The sequence below is a fragment of the Chlorocebus sabaeus genome, chromosome 17, assembly GCF_047675955.1.
Source record: "Chlorocebus sabaeus isolate Y175 chromosome 17, mChlSab1.0.hap1, whole genome shotgun sequence".
Lineage (NCBI taxonomy): Eukaryota > Metazoa > Chordata > Mammalia > Primates > Cercopithecidae > Chlorocebus > Chlorocebus sabaeus.
The window spans coordinates 14,613,449-14,626,846 of NC_132920.1; the positions used below are offsets into that span (position 1 = coordinate 14,613,449).

The 13,398-nt window shown below is 42.4% G+C and overlaps 1 non-coding gene across 1 annotated transcript; it reads left to right on the top strand.

Annotated features, from left to right (window-relative positions):
• Positions 1-1,253: 1,253 nt before the first annotated feature.
• Positions 1,254-1,357, top strand: LOC119626915 (U6 spliceosomal RNA). Its single transcript, XR_005243093.1, has one exon. It is a non-coding gene; the product is annotated as a U6 spliceosomal RNA (small nuclear RNA).
• The last annotated feature ends 12,041 nt before the right edge of the window (positions 1,358-13,398 follow it).

Here is a 13,398-nt window from a genome sequence, read left to right on the forward strand (position 1 = left end):
TTGTCCTGCACATAATTCGGCAGTGTCTTCAATTACAGGTGTCCCTCCAATAGGGCTCAGTGGCGAGGGAGGGCATGGAGGGCATGGAGGGGGAAGCCAGGGAGATAGGGAGAAGAAGCCTGCCACAACCAATCACCAAATCAATTCAACCAATCGATTAAATCTGAATGCACACTCAGCCACAGGAGGAGAAATTGGAGCAACACCCCAATGTCCGGGTGGTTACAGTGTAAGTTAAATGGTCTGTTAATGTGATAGTTGAGACTTTTACACAGAAATTGCACTGGCTACAGTCACAGCACGGCAGACCTGGCTCCAAATCACCTCCTACCAGGCAGTGTCACACTGCAGGCCAGGGAGACAGGGATTTTCAATGCTACCTGGCCTGGCCTCCTGCCATCATTTTGAGCTTTCTCTGTTTTGTAGCCTATTACTTTTAAAAGAAGGCCAGTCATCTCCATTATAATGTGCACAGTGCCATAATTTTTTGTTTGTTCTTACAAGCGGAATAAAGATGTTTTACCCCAGAAATAAGAACAGTTTAAAAACAGTTTGTTACAACTCTTTTGATGAAGTCAGTCAGCAAAGCAAGAATAATAAGGTCAGGTGGCACCCTTGTCCAAGAAAAGAAGGCAGAAAGCGTTGAAGAGCAAAACACAAGGACTCTGACTACATTCAAGACAGCCCTTTGGTTTTCTGTATAGCCCAAAGTACAGGTGAGGGAAATCCATGCTCAATGAGTCACCAACACTTATTGACTACCAATGTAGCCAAAGACTGTCTAGCTGATTCAGGACACCAAGAGGAAAGAGTTGATATGGGTATCACCTACAAGTCACTTCTCACTTAAAGAGTAAGATCACGCCTGTAATCCCAGCACTTTGGGAGGCCGAGGTGGGCAGATCACCTGAGGTCAGGAGTTTGAGACTAGCCTGGCCAACATGGTGAAACCCCATCTCTACTAAAACTACAAAAATTAGTGCCAGGTGTGGTGGCAGGTGCCTGTAGTCCCAGTTACTTGGGAGGCTGAGGCAAGGGAATCACTTGAGCCTGGGAGGCAGAGGCTGCAGTGAGCCAAGATTGTGCCGCTGCACTCCAGCCTGGGTGACAGAGTGAGACTGTCTCAAAAAAGTAAAAATAAAAATAAAAACAAAAGGATAGGTAGAGCTAAACAATCAAATGTCGTCACGATACAGATAACTGGAGGAAATAAGACTCGGTGTATTAGCAAAAATCCTTAAGATCCTCTTACAGTGCTCGCTTTGGCAGCATATGTATTAAAATTGGAATGATACCGAGATTAGCATGGGGCCTGCACACGGATGACACGCAAATTCATGAAGCATTCTATGTTTTTATTAAATAAAATCCTTGTAAATCCTTCACCCATTCATTTGACATTCATTCATTCATTGAATGTTCCCATTGTGTCTTGTTATGATCATGCCGTCCTTTTCCTAAGAACATACTTTGTATGACTATATTATATTTTTGGCAAAAAGGGGAATCAACCCTTATCCATTTATTCATTCAACATTCATTGACTTCTCACCTCAAGCCATGCTACAATCATGTAGTCCTTTCTTAGGAATATACTTTTCCTATATTCTTAGGAATATACTTTTCCTATATATCATATCATATTTTATTTTATTTTGTTTTGCTTTTGGTGGCAGGAGGGATGGTGTATATCAGAAAACGTTTCACGTTGGTTTGAGTGACTTAGCAAGAAGACACTTCCACAGGTTGAATCCATTTCATTCAATAGCCAGGCAGCGATTGTAGACTCGTAGGGTTATAGAGACCTTGGAAGTGATCTCGCCAAGCTCCTTGCAGGAAAGACAAAGAAGTTATGGGCCAGACGTGGTGGCTCATCCTGTAATCCCAGCACTTTGGGAGGCCGAGGTGGGCGGATCATGAGGTCAGGAGATCGAGATCATCCTGGCTAACACAGTGAAACCCCATCTCTACTAAAAATACAAAAAATTAGGCTGGCGTGATGGCATGCCCCTGTACTCCCCGCTACTCGGGAGGCTGAGGCAGGAGAATCGCTAGAACCTGGGAGGTGGAGGCTGCAGTGAACCAAGATCGCACCACTGCACTCCAGCCTGGGCGACAGAGTGAGACTCTGTCAGAAAAAAAAAAAAGAAAAAAAAAGTTATGTTACTCTTGCAAAGTATTCCAGCTGCTACATCATGGAGCTAGAGTAATAGCCTAGGTCTCCTGGCAGTTGATCCAGCATACGTTCTGCTCCCCTACACTGCTGCGAATTCCAGTGTCTTGCGTTTATCTTCTCATAACAAAACACACAGTCTACTCTCTCCAACTTGGCCCTGGTGCTGAGGACATCTCTGACATCCCTACTATGTGCCACTCTTGTCTCTGAAGGAGGATGCTTGGCTCCTCACAGTGCTATCAGCTCCCTAGCCCCATCTGTGTGCATGAGGACTGAGTCCCTGTGAGGCAGAGGGGCCTCAGGCTGGAGTAGCACAGGACACGCCAGGAACAGACGGGCCAAACTGGCTTCTTTTCTTTTCTATTTTTTTTCTTTTTTTTTTTTTTTTTTTGACACAGAGTCTTCCTCTGTCACCAGGCTGGAGTGCAGTGGCATGGTCTTGGCTCACTGTAACCTCTGCCTCCCGGGTTCAAGCCATTCTCCTGGCTCAGCCTCCTGAGTAGCTGGGATTACAGGCGCCTACCACCACGCTCAGCTAATATGTGTACTTTTAGTAGAGACAGGGTTTCACCATGTTGGCCAAGATGGTCTTGATCTCCTGACCTCGTGATCCACCCGCCTGGCCTCCCAAAGTGCTGAGATTACAGACATGAGCCACTGTACTCAGCCCCCAAACTGCCTTATTTTCTTTGCTTACTTGGGAGTAAAATCCTTCCATGCCTGGATACTTTTCTTTTAGCCCCTGCTACTGGCAAAGTGGTATCTCAAAGGCCTGGCTTGAGAAATGGCCATTCTTCTGCTACCCACACCCCATTCTTCTCCAAGGTGCTTCTCTCTCCCCATTGTCAAAGGCTTCAAGTATTTTTCTGGTCAACTCAACTGCATACTGCAGTGCATGCTCCAGATGTAAATCACGCATGCAGTCTGGTGAATTATAAGCTCCTGTTATTCCATTTCTTCAGCCTAGGTTGAAACTTCTTTCAGTTCTTCAAGGCTCCTGGAACTCAGATCCACCCCTTCTGGCCTGTTTTAATAATTCAGTCCATGTTACCTGTGCTCTGCCAACTGGAGTCCTTCAATGAGCCTTTTTCTTGGTCTCTTCTTTTCATTGCCGTGAGCCAAGCTCTCTGTGTTAATTTTAATGGCTGTTCTTAAGGGCAAGTGACGCCCTGTACCAGTTTCCTGAGGCTACTACAATAAACTACGATAAATTTGGGGGTTTCAAAACAATAGAAAGGTGCTCTTTCACAGTTCTGGAGTTTCAAAGTCTGAAATCAAGGTATTGGCAGGACCGTGCTCCCCTGGAAGACCCTGGAAGACCCTGGGGAGAGTTCTTCCTTGCCTCTTCAAGCTTCTGGTGGCCCCAGGTGTTCCTTGGCTTGTGGCTGCACCATTCCAATTGCTGCTTCCATCTTCACGTGGTCTTCTCCTCTTCTCTCTGAGTGTTCTCCTCTTCTGTCTCTTTAAGGACAGCTGTCATTGGATTCAGAGCCCATCCAGATAATCCAGAGTAAACTTATCTTGAGGTCCTTAACTTAGTTATCTCTACAAAGACCCACTTCCCAAATAAGGCCACACTCACAGATTCTGGGGGTAAAGATCTGGACATGTCTTTTGGGGGTATCCATCATTCAGTTCACTACACTGTCTTCTAGCAATGCTGTTCACCCCTCAGCAGAAGTTGAATTATTGTACTTTGGATATTGGATGCTGGGTATTTGGTTGGCATTGGAGGTACAAGATGAATGAGGCATGCTTCCCACCCTACAGAAGTTCTTAATCAGGTAAATCAGACAGAAGTGCAAATAGGTCATTATACTACAACATAATAGATGCTATTTTTGAATAGGAAAAGTCCCATTACTCATGAATTCTATGGCCCATTTCCCTGAAAATTCTCATATTCCAAGCAGTGTCATCTTCCTTTTTGTTCATATGTCACTGAATCGGCTTAATCAGAAAAATGAATACCGGTGGGGAAAAGGGGTGGGAAGGGGGACAAGGGAGATTTATTCCCTGGAGAAGTCTCTCTAGGCCACATATGTCTGTCTGAATATTAGGAATAAGAGTAGACATTTGGCAAAAACACTGCACTGGGGGTAAAATGCTTCTGAGGTCTGAACAGAGAGCATCTCAGAGTCAGAAAGAGCTCACACATGGACAGAAGTGATGGCTCCCTGAAAAGGCCTCCATGGATTTGCGCACAAATCGACCACTTGGATGGACGCCAAGAAGCAGTCTCACTCCTTCACTCTTGAGTTGTTTAAGCATTTTAATACTTTACTCATGTGGGGCTGTATCTGAGACCTGTGTGAAACCTTGCATGTTTAGTACTCCAGATAGGAGATGGCTTGGCTTAAAGATAGGGAAACAAGGCCAGCGCTTCACTTCAAGACCAGTCATCCTAGGACCCTTTCCCAATTGTTCTGAGTAGCGAGGAGGGTGGGGTTGTGTAGGACACTATTCAGGAGACTAAGGATACTGGGTGGAGAGAAATCAAACAATACTTTGTATAGTGATTCCATAAGATTCCTATCTCACAACAGAGATTCCTTTCTGAGGCTAAGGTCTTCCGTAATCTAGGGGGCAAATTGTTGATAATGTTCAGCCTTGAAAGCTGGTGCATACAGGCATCAGGGAGCTAGGTAAGAAGACAATGTGCAAATTGGCTAGAATATTGCGATTCAAAAATAGAACTCAATGTTGTTTACTACAGTGAGTCCTACACTCTACTTTTTAAAAACATACAGGGTATCTTGTAGTAAAACGAATTTTCTTATGATTATTTTCATAGTTGAGAGTCACTGAATAAGACATAGATGAATCATCTGAAACGAGCCCTTATCTTGTGTCCTGCTATTACCTCTCTAAAAACACTTGCACCCTGGAAGAGAGTTTCAAAATAATTAGCAAGAACCCACCAAACAAAATTCAAAGCACTGCTAGAAAATTATCTAGGAAGTCAGGCTTTGGTGACTCTGCCCGGTAAAGAACTTTTTCTGCATGAGATACATGGCAGTTGAAAGATACCCTGTTGCCAGTTCTAATCTCTGCTCTTCAAAATGGCTTCTGTTAAGTTCTGAGTGTAATATTTTGACAAATAAGAACAATAATCATCATAATTGTTATACCATCCCCAGTACTATAAAGGATAATGCCTCCATCTATCTGATTTTACCACTGAAAAATATTATGAAGGGAGTGAAGAGTTGACCTGGCCAACTGCTAGGTTCTCTCAGCTTACACTTTAGCCAAAAGAGGGCAATTTGTGCTGACCCTATCTAGTCCTTGACGTTCAGGGTGACTCCAGTGAGACCCAGCATTACGTTATACAAGTGAGTCTACCACACACACACAAAAAGGTTCTGATTCATTTATCCATCCTAATTCAGCCTATTAGAAAAATCAAGAAACTCTGTCCTTCAAAAAAATAGAGAGAAATGCATTGGTAAACTCTGTCTACTGATCTCATTGAAGAAGTCAGTGATATGAGGCACTATTAAGCTTATAGAGTCCCCTTTGTCCTTCCAGGATTGATTTTTTCACAACGTTTTAATAACAAACATTTCATGAGGGCCTATTATGTGCCAGGTATCGTGCTAAGGATTAGAGATGGGGAATACAGAATACTGAATAAATTAGAATATAATGTGATAATCAATATTACAGGAGAACATGCAAAGTATTGTCAGAGAACAATCTAGTAAGATGTTCCCTAAACTTATATGACAGAGAAAGAAAATAGAAATGAAGATTAAAATATAAGCACTCTAAGCTGTTGACTGAAGGAGCCAGATCTCTTGGTCCAGACATTCTAAACGTCTGTGAAAAGTTCCTTCCTTTTTGTTCCTGATTAGAAAGAGCTCTTTTTAGTTTCCATAGCTTCTAAAGTCATCTCCTATCGCCCAGCTCTTAAATGGCAAACTGTTTAAATTTAGCAGTCTTTATGTGCAGGAAAAGTCAATATAATCCAAACCTCCTATTAAAATTCCTGGAAAGTAAAAGCCAAATCTTTCCCACCTCGCAGTCTGAACCGATCTCATTCTGTATCCATACCCGTATCAGATGATTGTTTAGAATAATACCAATTAGAGCCCCTTAGAGGTTGCATGTCCACCCCCTCCACTGATGGACAACTCCTTTGACAATACCCCTGGTGGATGATCAGCCCGCATCTATTTTCCCACTTGCAATGGAATGCTTAGGGCTTTATTTGGCAGCCTGCTTCATCATTGGCCAGCCCTAGTGATTAAAATCTTCTTTATGGCATCAAACCAGACTTTCTTTCCTGAGAACTCCCACCCATTGGCACTATAGCTCTTCCCTATAGCAGACTAAAAGAAACCACTGGAAGGAAAATTTAAGGGTGCCTTATTCAGTCAACAACTGTCAATTGCAACTAGAAGACATTTCAAGAGTTAATTCAAGGAAAGATCAAACAGACTATACAGAAGAGGGAGAATAAAATGAAGTGGCTTCCTAACCAATGCTTCTCAATCTTGTATTCAGGACATAGCAAATACAGGGGGAAAAATACCTGTAAGACACACTGATGAAAATCTGGAGGACGTGTACAGCCAGAAAGGACCAGCCTGGGACCTGTGACCAGCCTACATGTCCCTGCTGCTCTAAGCTGAGCCGACTGTGTCCTCTCCACCATCCAGGCCTGCCCCAGGACAGGGGTTCCAAATTTCAGGTACACCAGTGCAGCTGCCCTGCCCTGAGCAAGATATGGGCACAGCAAGACCAAACTGCAAGAAGGCCCCACTGGTCAGTCCATTTTCACCTTATGTAGCAGGTTGAATGGAGGCCTCCCAAAGATATGTCCACATCCCCAAACCCTGAATCAAACTTTATTTGGAGAAATTATATTTATTTCCAAATATAATTAAGAATGTGGACATGAGATCATCCTCGATTATCCAGGTAAACTCTAAATCCAAAGACAAGTGGCCTTATCAAACACCCAAAGAGAAGAGACTCACGGAGAGAAGAAGGCCATGTGAGGACAGAAGCACAGATGGGAGTGGGGCAGCCACGAGCCAAGGAACACTGGGAGCCCCCAGAAGTTGGAAGAAGCAAGGAAGAATTCTCCTCTGGAAACCTCTGAGGGAGTGCCAAGTCCTGCTAAAACCTTGATTGCAGATCTCTGGCCTCCAGAACTGTGAGATAATAAATTTCTTTTGTTTTAAGCCACCTAGTTTGTGTTGATTTGTCACAAAAGCTCTACAAGACAAATATACCTGAACTCATTTTCAAGGACAAATTACATCCTTATGATCCACAGAGCCAAATCATACCATTATCAAAGTTTCTCACAGGTTTCTTTTATTTTCTCATGGGTCATACCTCTGACTAATCAATTGGTCAACAACCATGCTTAAAACCTACCAAACTGGTCTAGCAAGGAAAAGAAAATGGAACCAGAAAAGATCTCTAAACATGTCCTTAAGGTTTTCACTACAACACATTATTAACATACAAGCAATACATCTTTGGGATCGTCTGTCCTCAACAATTTAATCTCCTTTCTCTGAAAATCATACCCCACCTTCACAGGATTGAGCCCTAAGACATGTTTGAACACTTGACCCCCTCCTTGCTTCCCACTAGACTGGTTATAATTGAATGGATCAGCTTGACCCAAGCTGGACCAATTACATTTTCTCTCCTGGAAATTGGAATGAAGGTAGTTAGGATAATGGGGCTGGTTGGGTGCTAGAGGACAGGGGAACTCGGCAGCTTAAAGGAGGCCATCTCCTGCATTTTTACAGATGCAGAAATCACTCTGGAGAGAGAAGAATAGGACAAATGCCAGAGAAAAACAAAGATCAGAGACAAAAAGAAGGTCCTCTCTGGGTCCCTCATTACTCCCCAAACCCTCATTATAGTCTCTCAAAAAGCCCTACAGCACTAGGATTCTGTACCACACCAATGTCCTTCCTACCTCTTCTGTTTGAGTGACAGGTATATCTATTTATCTGTCTTCATATCTCTGAAGATAGTTATATATCTATATTTATATGTAATACATATGACATTTCTTAACCAGGCACAAAATAATTTTGAATCTAAACACTTAAGGAACTCTTAAGCCTTGCATCCTTGTTTCAAAGAAAGTGTTAATTTTTTTCCATCCATTACCCATTAAATTAGAAATTAATAGGTGTTCATTGCATGCATACTAAGGATGATTCTGAAGAATTTTTTGAAAGTCCTTCCTTCCCCTTGAAGTCTTTATATTCTAATTAAGATAAAATATACACCGTGACCTAGTGCTCCATATCTCACCTTGTCATATTACTAGTAGTTTTCAACCTTTGTACACTGAAAATTTCTGTATACTCCATTCATTCACACATTGTCCACTGACGCCTCTCAACCAGCTCTTGTATGCCAAATTCAGATCTGTATAAATCAGCTGGAAAATGAACATTCGGAGCTATTGCATGATGGAGCTGTCAGCCAACAGTTGAGTTTGGGTGATGTTGCCATTTTTGTCTGAACAGCAATTTTTCTGCAATTATTTGAAAAATTTTATTGTGTTTTCCCCCTATGGTTTTATAAAAATAAGTGGAGCAATGGAAAAGCTCTGAAGTTTAATTCTTATGAACTTAACACCATCAAGATAAAGCTGAAAGTCGTGCAATCTAATGTGGATTTAAACCTGCGAAGGAAAATAACAAAACTAAGAAACTTTTATGAGATGCTGTAACTATTCCTTGATAGACTGGATCTAAAAGCAGAGGTATGATTAGGGATTTGATCTTTTTTATAGCCTTTTAGGAAGGGAATTCCTTCCTCTTCTATTGTTCTGCTTTCACACATTCCTATGAGCTGGAAGTTTTCAGGAAGTCTTTGCCTATTAAGGTAGTGACCTGCCATGGTCAGTACAGGTGTGGGTAGGGTCTTGACCCAGGCTTCCACTCCTATGGGTTTCTAAAGCTTCAGGATAAGGTCAGGAAGGCACTTTGCTTGGGCTAACTCTCCTACCCCCAAATTTTGTAATTCATTCATCACGCCTTCCTGCTGTAGTTCTACAATTAGAGTTTTGGTCTAGTCCAGTGGTTCTTAATCAGGAACACTTTTGCCCCAAGGAGACATTTGGCAATGTCTGGAGGCATTTTTGATGGTCACAAACAGTGGGGGTTATTCCTGGGGGTTAGCAGGCATCAGCTAGGGATGCAGCCCCCCACTACAGTGAATTATCTGGCCCAAATTGTCACTAGTGCTGCCACAGTTGAAAAAAACAAAACAAAACAAAAAAAACAAAAAACAAAAAAACCACTAGCTCCTAAACCCTACTTTTAATTTCTATTTTGAAATTCCTTGAATCCAACTGACTCACATCTCTCTGGATCATGGGCTGTGTTAGTCTCTTGCATCGCTATAAAGACATACCTGACGCTGGGCATTTTATAAATAAAAGAGGTTTCATTGGCTCATGTTCTGCAGGCTGTGCAGGAAGCATGGTGCAGGCATGTGCTCCTGGTGAGGGTTTCAGGAAGCTTCCAGTCATGGCTGAAGGTGAAGAGAGCTGGTGCATCACATGGCAAGAGCAGGAGCAAGAGAGACCAAGGGGTAGGGGGTGTCGCATTCTTTTAAACAACTGGATCCTACTCACACCCTACTCTTGAACTCAGAGTGCAAGCGCACCCATTTTTGGGAGGACAGCACCAAGACATTCATAAGGAATCCACCCCCCATGACCCAAACACCTCCCACCCGACCCCACCTCCAACATCAGGAGTCACATTTCAACATGAGATTTGGAGGGGACAAACATCCAAACCCTATCATAGGTTTTCCTAATTGGGGTGGCGTAAGTGACTGTGCACGTAGAGATGGAGATGAAATGAGAAAGAAACTCAGCCATCATTTGCTTAGTATTTACTCCAAGCCAGCCAAGCACCTTACCATAGGTAATCTTCCTTACAGTCCTAAGAGGTAGGTCTACTGTGATCCTCATATTACAGACGGGAGAGCCAAGGCTAAGAAGGTTAAATAACATGTACAAAATCACAAAGGTCTTTAGGGACTGAGCCAGGATTGGAAATCAGGCAATCTGGCTCAAGAGCCAGAAGAACAGACTGAGTAGATGAATGAAAAGCCAGAAACACAGATAAGGTTCCAACACAAAACGTAAAAGAAAGGAGAAAAGGAGAACTAGGTAGAGACACACATGGAGCAGGTCCCGTGGGTCAGGAATACAGTTCACACTGGATTCCTCAGGGTTCTTTATGCCAACGCAGTTGCAGAAATGGCAGTCTGAGCACCGAGACTCGAAACTCAAACCTTGGTTCCCACAGCAGCCCTGCTCTTTCACGCTGCCCCGCCGTGGCTTTATCATTGCATGTAGAGAAGAGACTTTTTCCCCTGCTCAGACTCATTAAACCAGAACTTGTTTCACGCAAAAGCTGCAGAATTGTGAAGAGGAGCCGAAAGCATGTGATACGTTTAAATATGCCAGAGCAATATGCTGACCAGCGAGGTTTGTTTATTAAAATCCTTATGTGGGGTGAAGCTCAAATGAGCTTATGTCAGCTAGTTCATGGAGAGGCCTTGTTTTCAAGATTAGGCTGCTGTTTGTCTTCTTTACGGAGCTGACAGAGGACATTCTGGAGAACATAATACATTATGCCAAAAACATCTGTATTATAGAAAATCAACAATGGAGAGCAGCAGCTCCAAATGGAGCTAGTACTTTGAAAGGCATTTATCTGTCAACAGATTAAACTGCTATTTTCATCTACGGAGGAAACTAGAGGAAGTGTAAACCAGTTTAAGAACAGCAGCAACTAGCCTACTTTTTTTCTGCCAAGTTACTTTTGCACATTCAGGAAGACACAGGATAGGTTTTTGTTTTGTTTTTAATCAATCTGAAGAAAATACTTAGAGAGTTATCTTATCTCAAATCCGAGTATTCAGAACTGAATGTTTTTCTTCTTTTTTTCCCCACTAGAATATATGCCTCTGAATGACACCCAATGGATGAAAGGGGTTTGTTTCTAATAAGGAAGTGGGCTCTTACTGTCCTATTTTAAAACCCCAGAGTGTCACAGGCTTACTCAGATGAGACACGTCGCTGGCAAATGAACTAAATTTGTCACCAATTCCTGTATCAGGGTAATGAGAATAATAACAACAAGAAGTGCCTAACCTATAGTAAGCATTTTCTATCACGAGATATTTTATTATACATTCATTATTTCATTTAATCCTTACATCTCTATGAGTTGGGCACCAAAATTATCTACTTTTTAAGAAGTATTATTAAAGTATACCACACATACAGAAAGTTACACATGTTTTAAGTATGAAACTCAATGAATTTCACACACTGAACTGGCCTGAGTAACCATCACCCAGAACAAGACAGAGAATACCTCCCTCCAGACCTCTCACACCTCCGTCCAGCTGCACCCCTCAGGGGCAAGTACTATCCCAAACTCTAATCATGTAAAGTCACTTCCTCAAGCTTTCAACTTTAAATAAATGCCATTATACAACTTCCCCTTCCATATCTGGCTTCTTTCACTCCACATTACGCTTGTAGACTCATCCATATTCTTGTGAGTAGTTGTATTGTACTGTTGTATTGTGGATTGTGTGTAGTTATAGATTGTTAAACCTTATAGTTGTAGAATATTCCATCATAGAAACACACCACAATTTATTTTTTCCATTTTATTGATGATGGGTTTATGATCATTTGAAGGTTAAGGTTAAAGTTTAAGGTTAAGGTTTAAGGTTAAGAATATGGAGACCCAAGATGTTAAAAATAACTTACCTAAGTTCACAAAGCTAGTAAATGGTGGATACAGGATTACAACTCAAGTTGGCTTAACTGCAAAGCTCATGCTGTGAAGCACCATGCTGCACTGCCTTTCAGAAAAGCGAAGCTTGCAGGGACCTCTCCTTGATGGGTCGAAAGGTCTTTTGTACAAATAATTTGGGGGCCCATGGGAAGAAGATATTTGAGTAGCGTGCCACAAGTCCAAATCCACCACCTCTTTGCTTTTGGGCATGTCTCTTTGCTTCTGGTTCCCATCACTTTTTCTCTTTTCTTTTACTTTGACTGACTGTTCCAATAGCCCTATCAGCATTGTGGGACTTAACTGAGTAGCAGAGCCTGGAAACACCTCATTGCATCTGAGACCTAGAAAAGACGTTGGATGTAAGACACATACTTTCAGCAACAGCCACTGACATGGTGAGCACTCTGATGGATACCTGAGTGAAGAAGAGTATGGAGCACATCCAAATTCAGTGTGTGTGTACATTCTAACTGGTGTGTTGGCTCACCTATCTTCCTCTCTCTCATGTTTTTCCTACAAATAGTTGATTATGCTGATGCCAGATCATTCTCATGATGAGCATCTATTTGGCACATCTAGTAAACTGATCCACCATAAGGATAATTGTATTATAATTAGCATTCGTATTTTTTTACTTGCTTTTAAGACGAAATGGAAAGGAAAGGAAGAAAAATGATACTTTCAAAGAATCCCTTAGAGATAGAGGAAATATCAATATTTGAGCTCTTCTAACGGTTTGCTCACTTCAGATGGATAGAAATTCAATGAAGAGGCGCTGCTCAGCCCAGTAAAGACAGAACACATCTTAGGCAACCTTTTCGGCCCAAGCTTTGGATTTTTCCAACCCTCACAATCAGAAGTGACTATGGTTGGACTGAGGAGAGCAGGCTCAAAGAAACTTTGGCGAACCTCAAGGAACACTTTCAGCCCAGCTCTCACTCACTGCATCTCAGCCCAGCTCTCTGGCGTTTTTCTGCAGACGGACAGAGAATCATGTGCCTAGTAGGTTATCTGGCCAGTTGCCAACTGATCATGCAGCAAATGCACGATTATTGTGGGCCAATGAACATTGCTTGCTAAGATGAGAGAAATCACTGGATCAGCTGAGGTCTGAGCCAGTGTGTCATTTCTATAAATGCTGTTGTGGTTTCCACGTATAGCACCAGAAGAAATCCATCTTTGCTTCACAGAGTCTCTAGATCCTCATCTTCTCTTCTGTCTCCTCTGACGGAAGGAAGAGGCTGCCAGCACCAACTACCTTCAATTGCCAGGGCTGCTGTAACACAGTACGGTAGATGTGATGGCTTAAACAACAGAAATGTATTGTCTCACAGTTCTGAAGGCTGGAAGCCCAAGATCAAGGTTTAGGCAGGGTGGCTTCCTTTTGAGGGCTGTGAGGGAAAA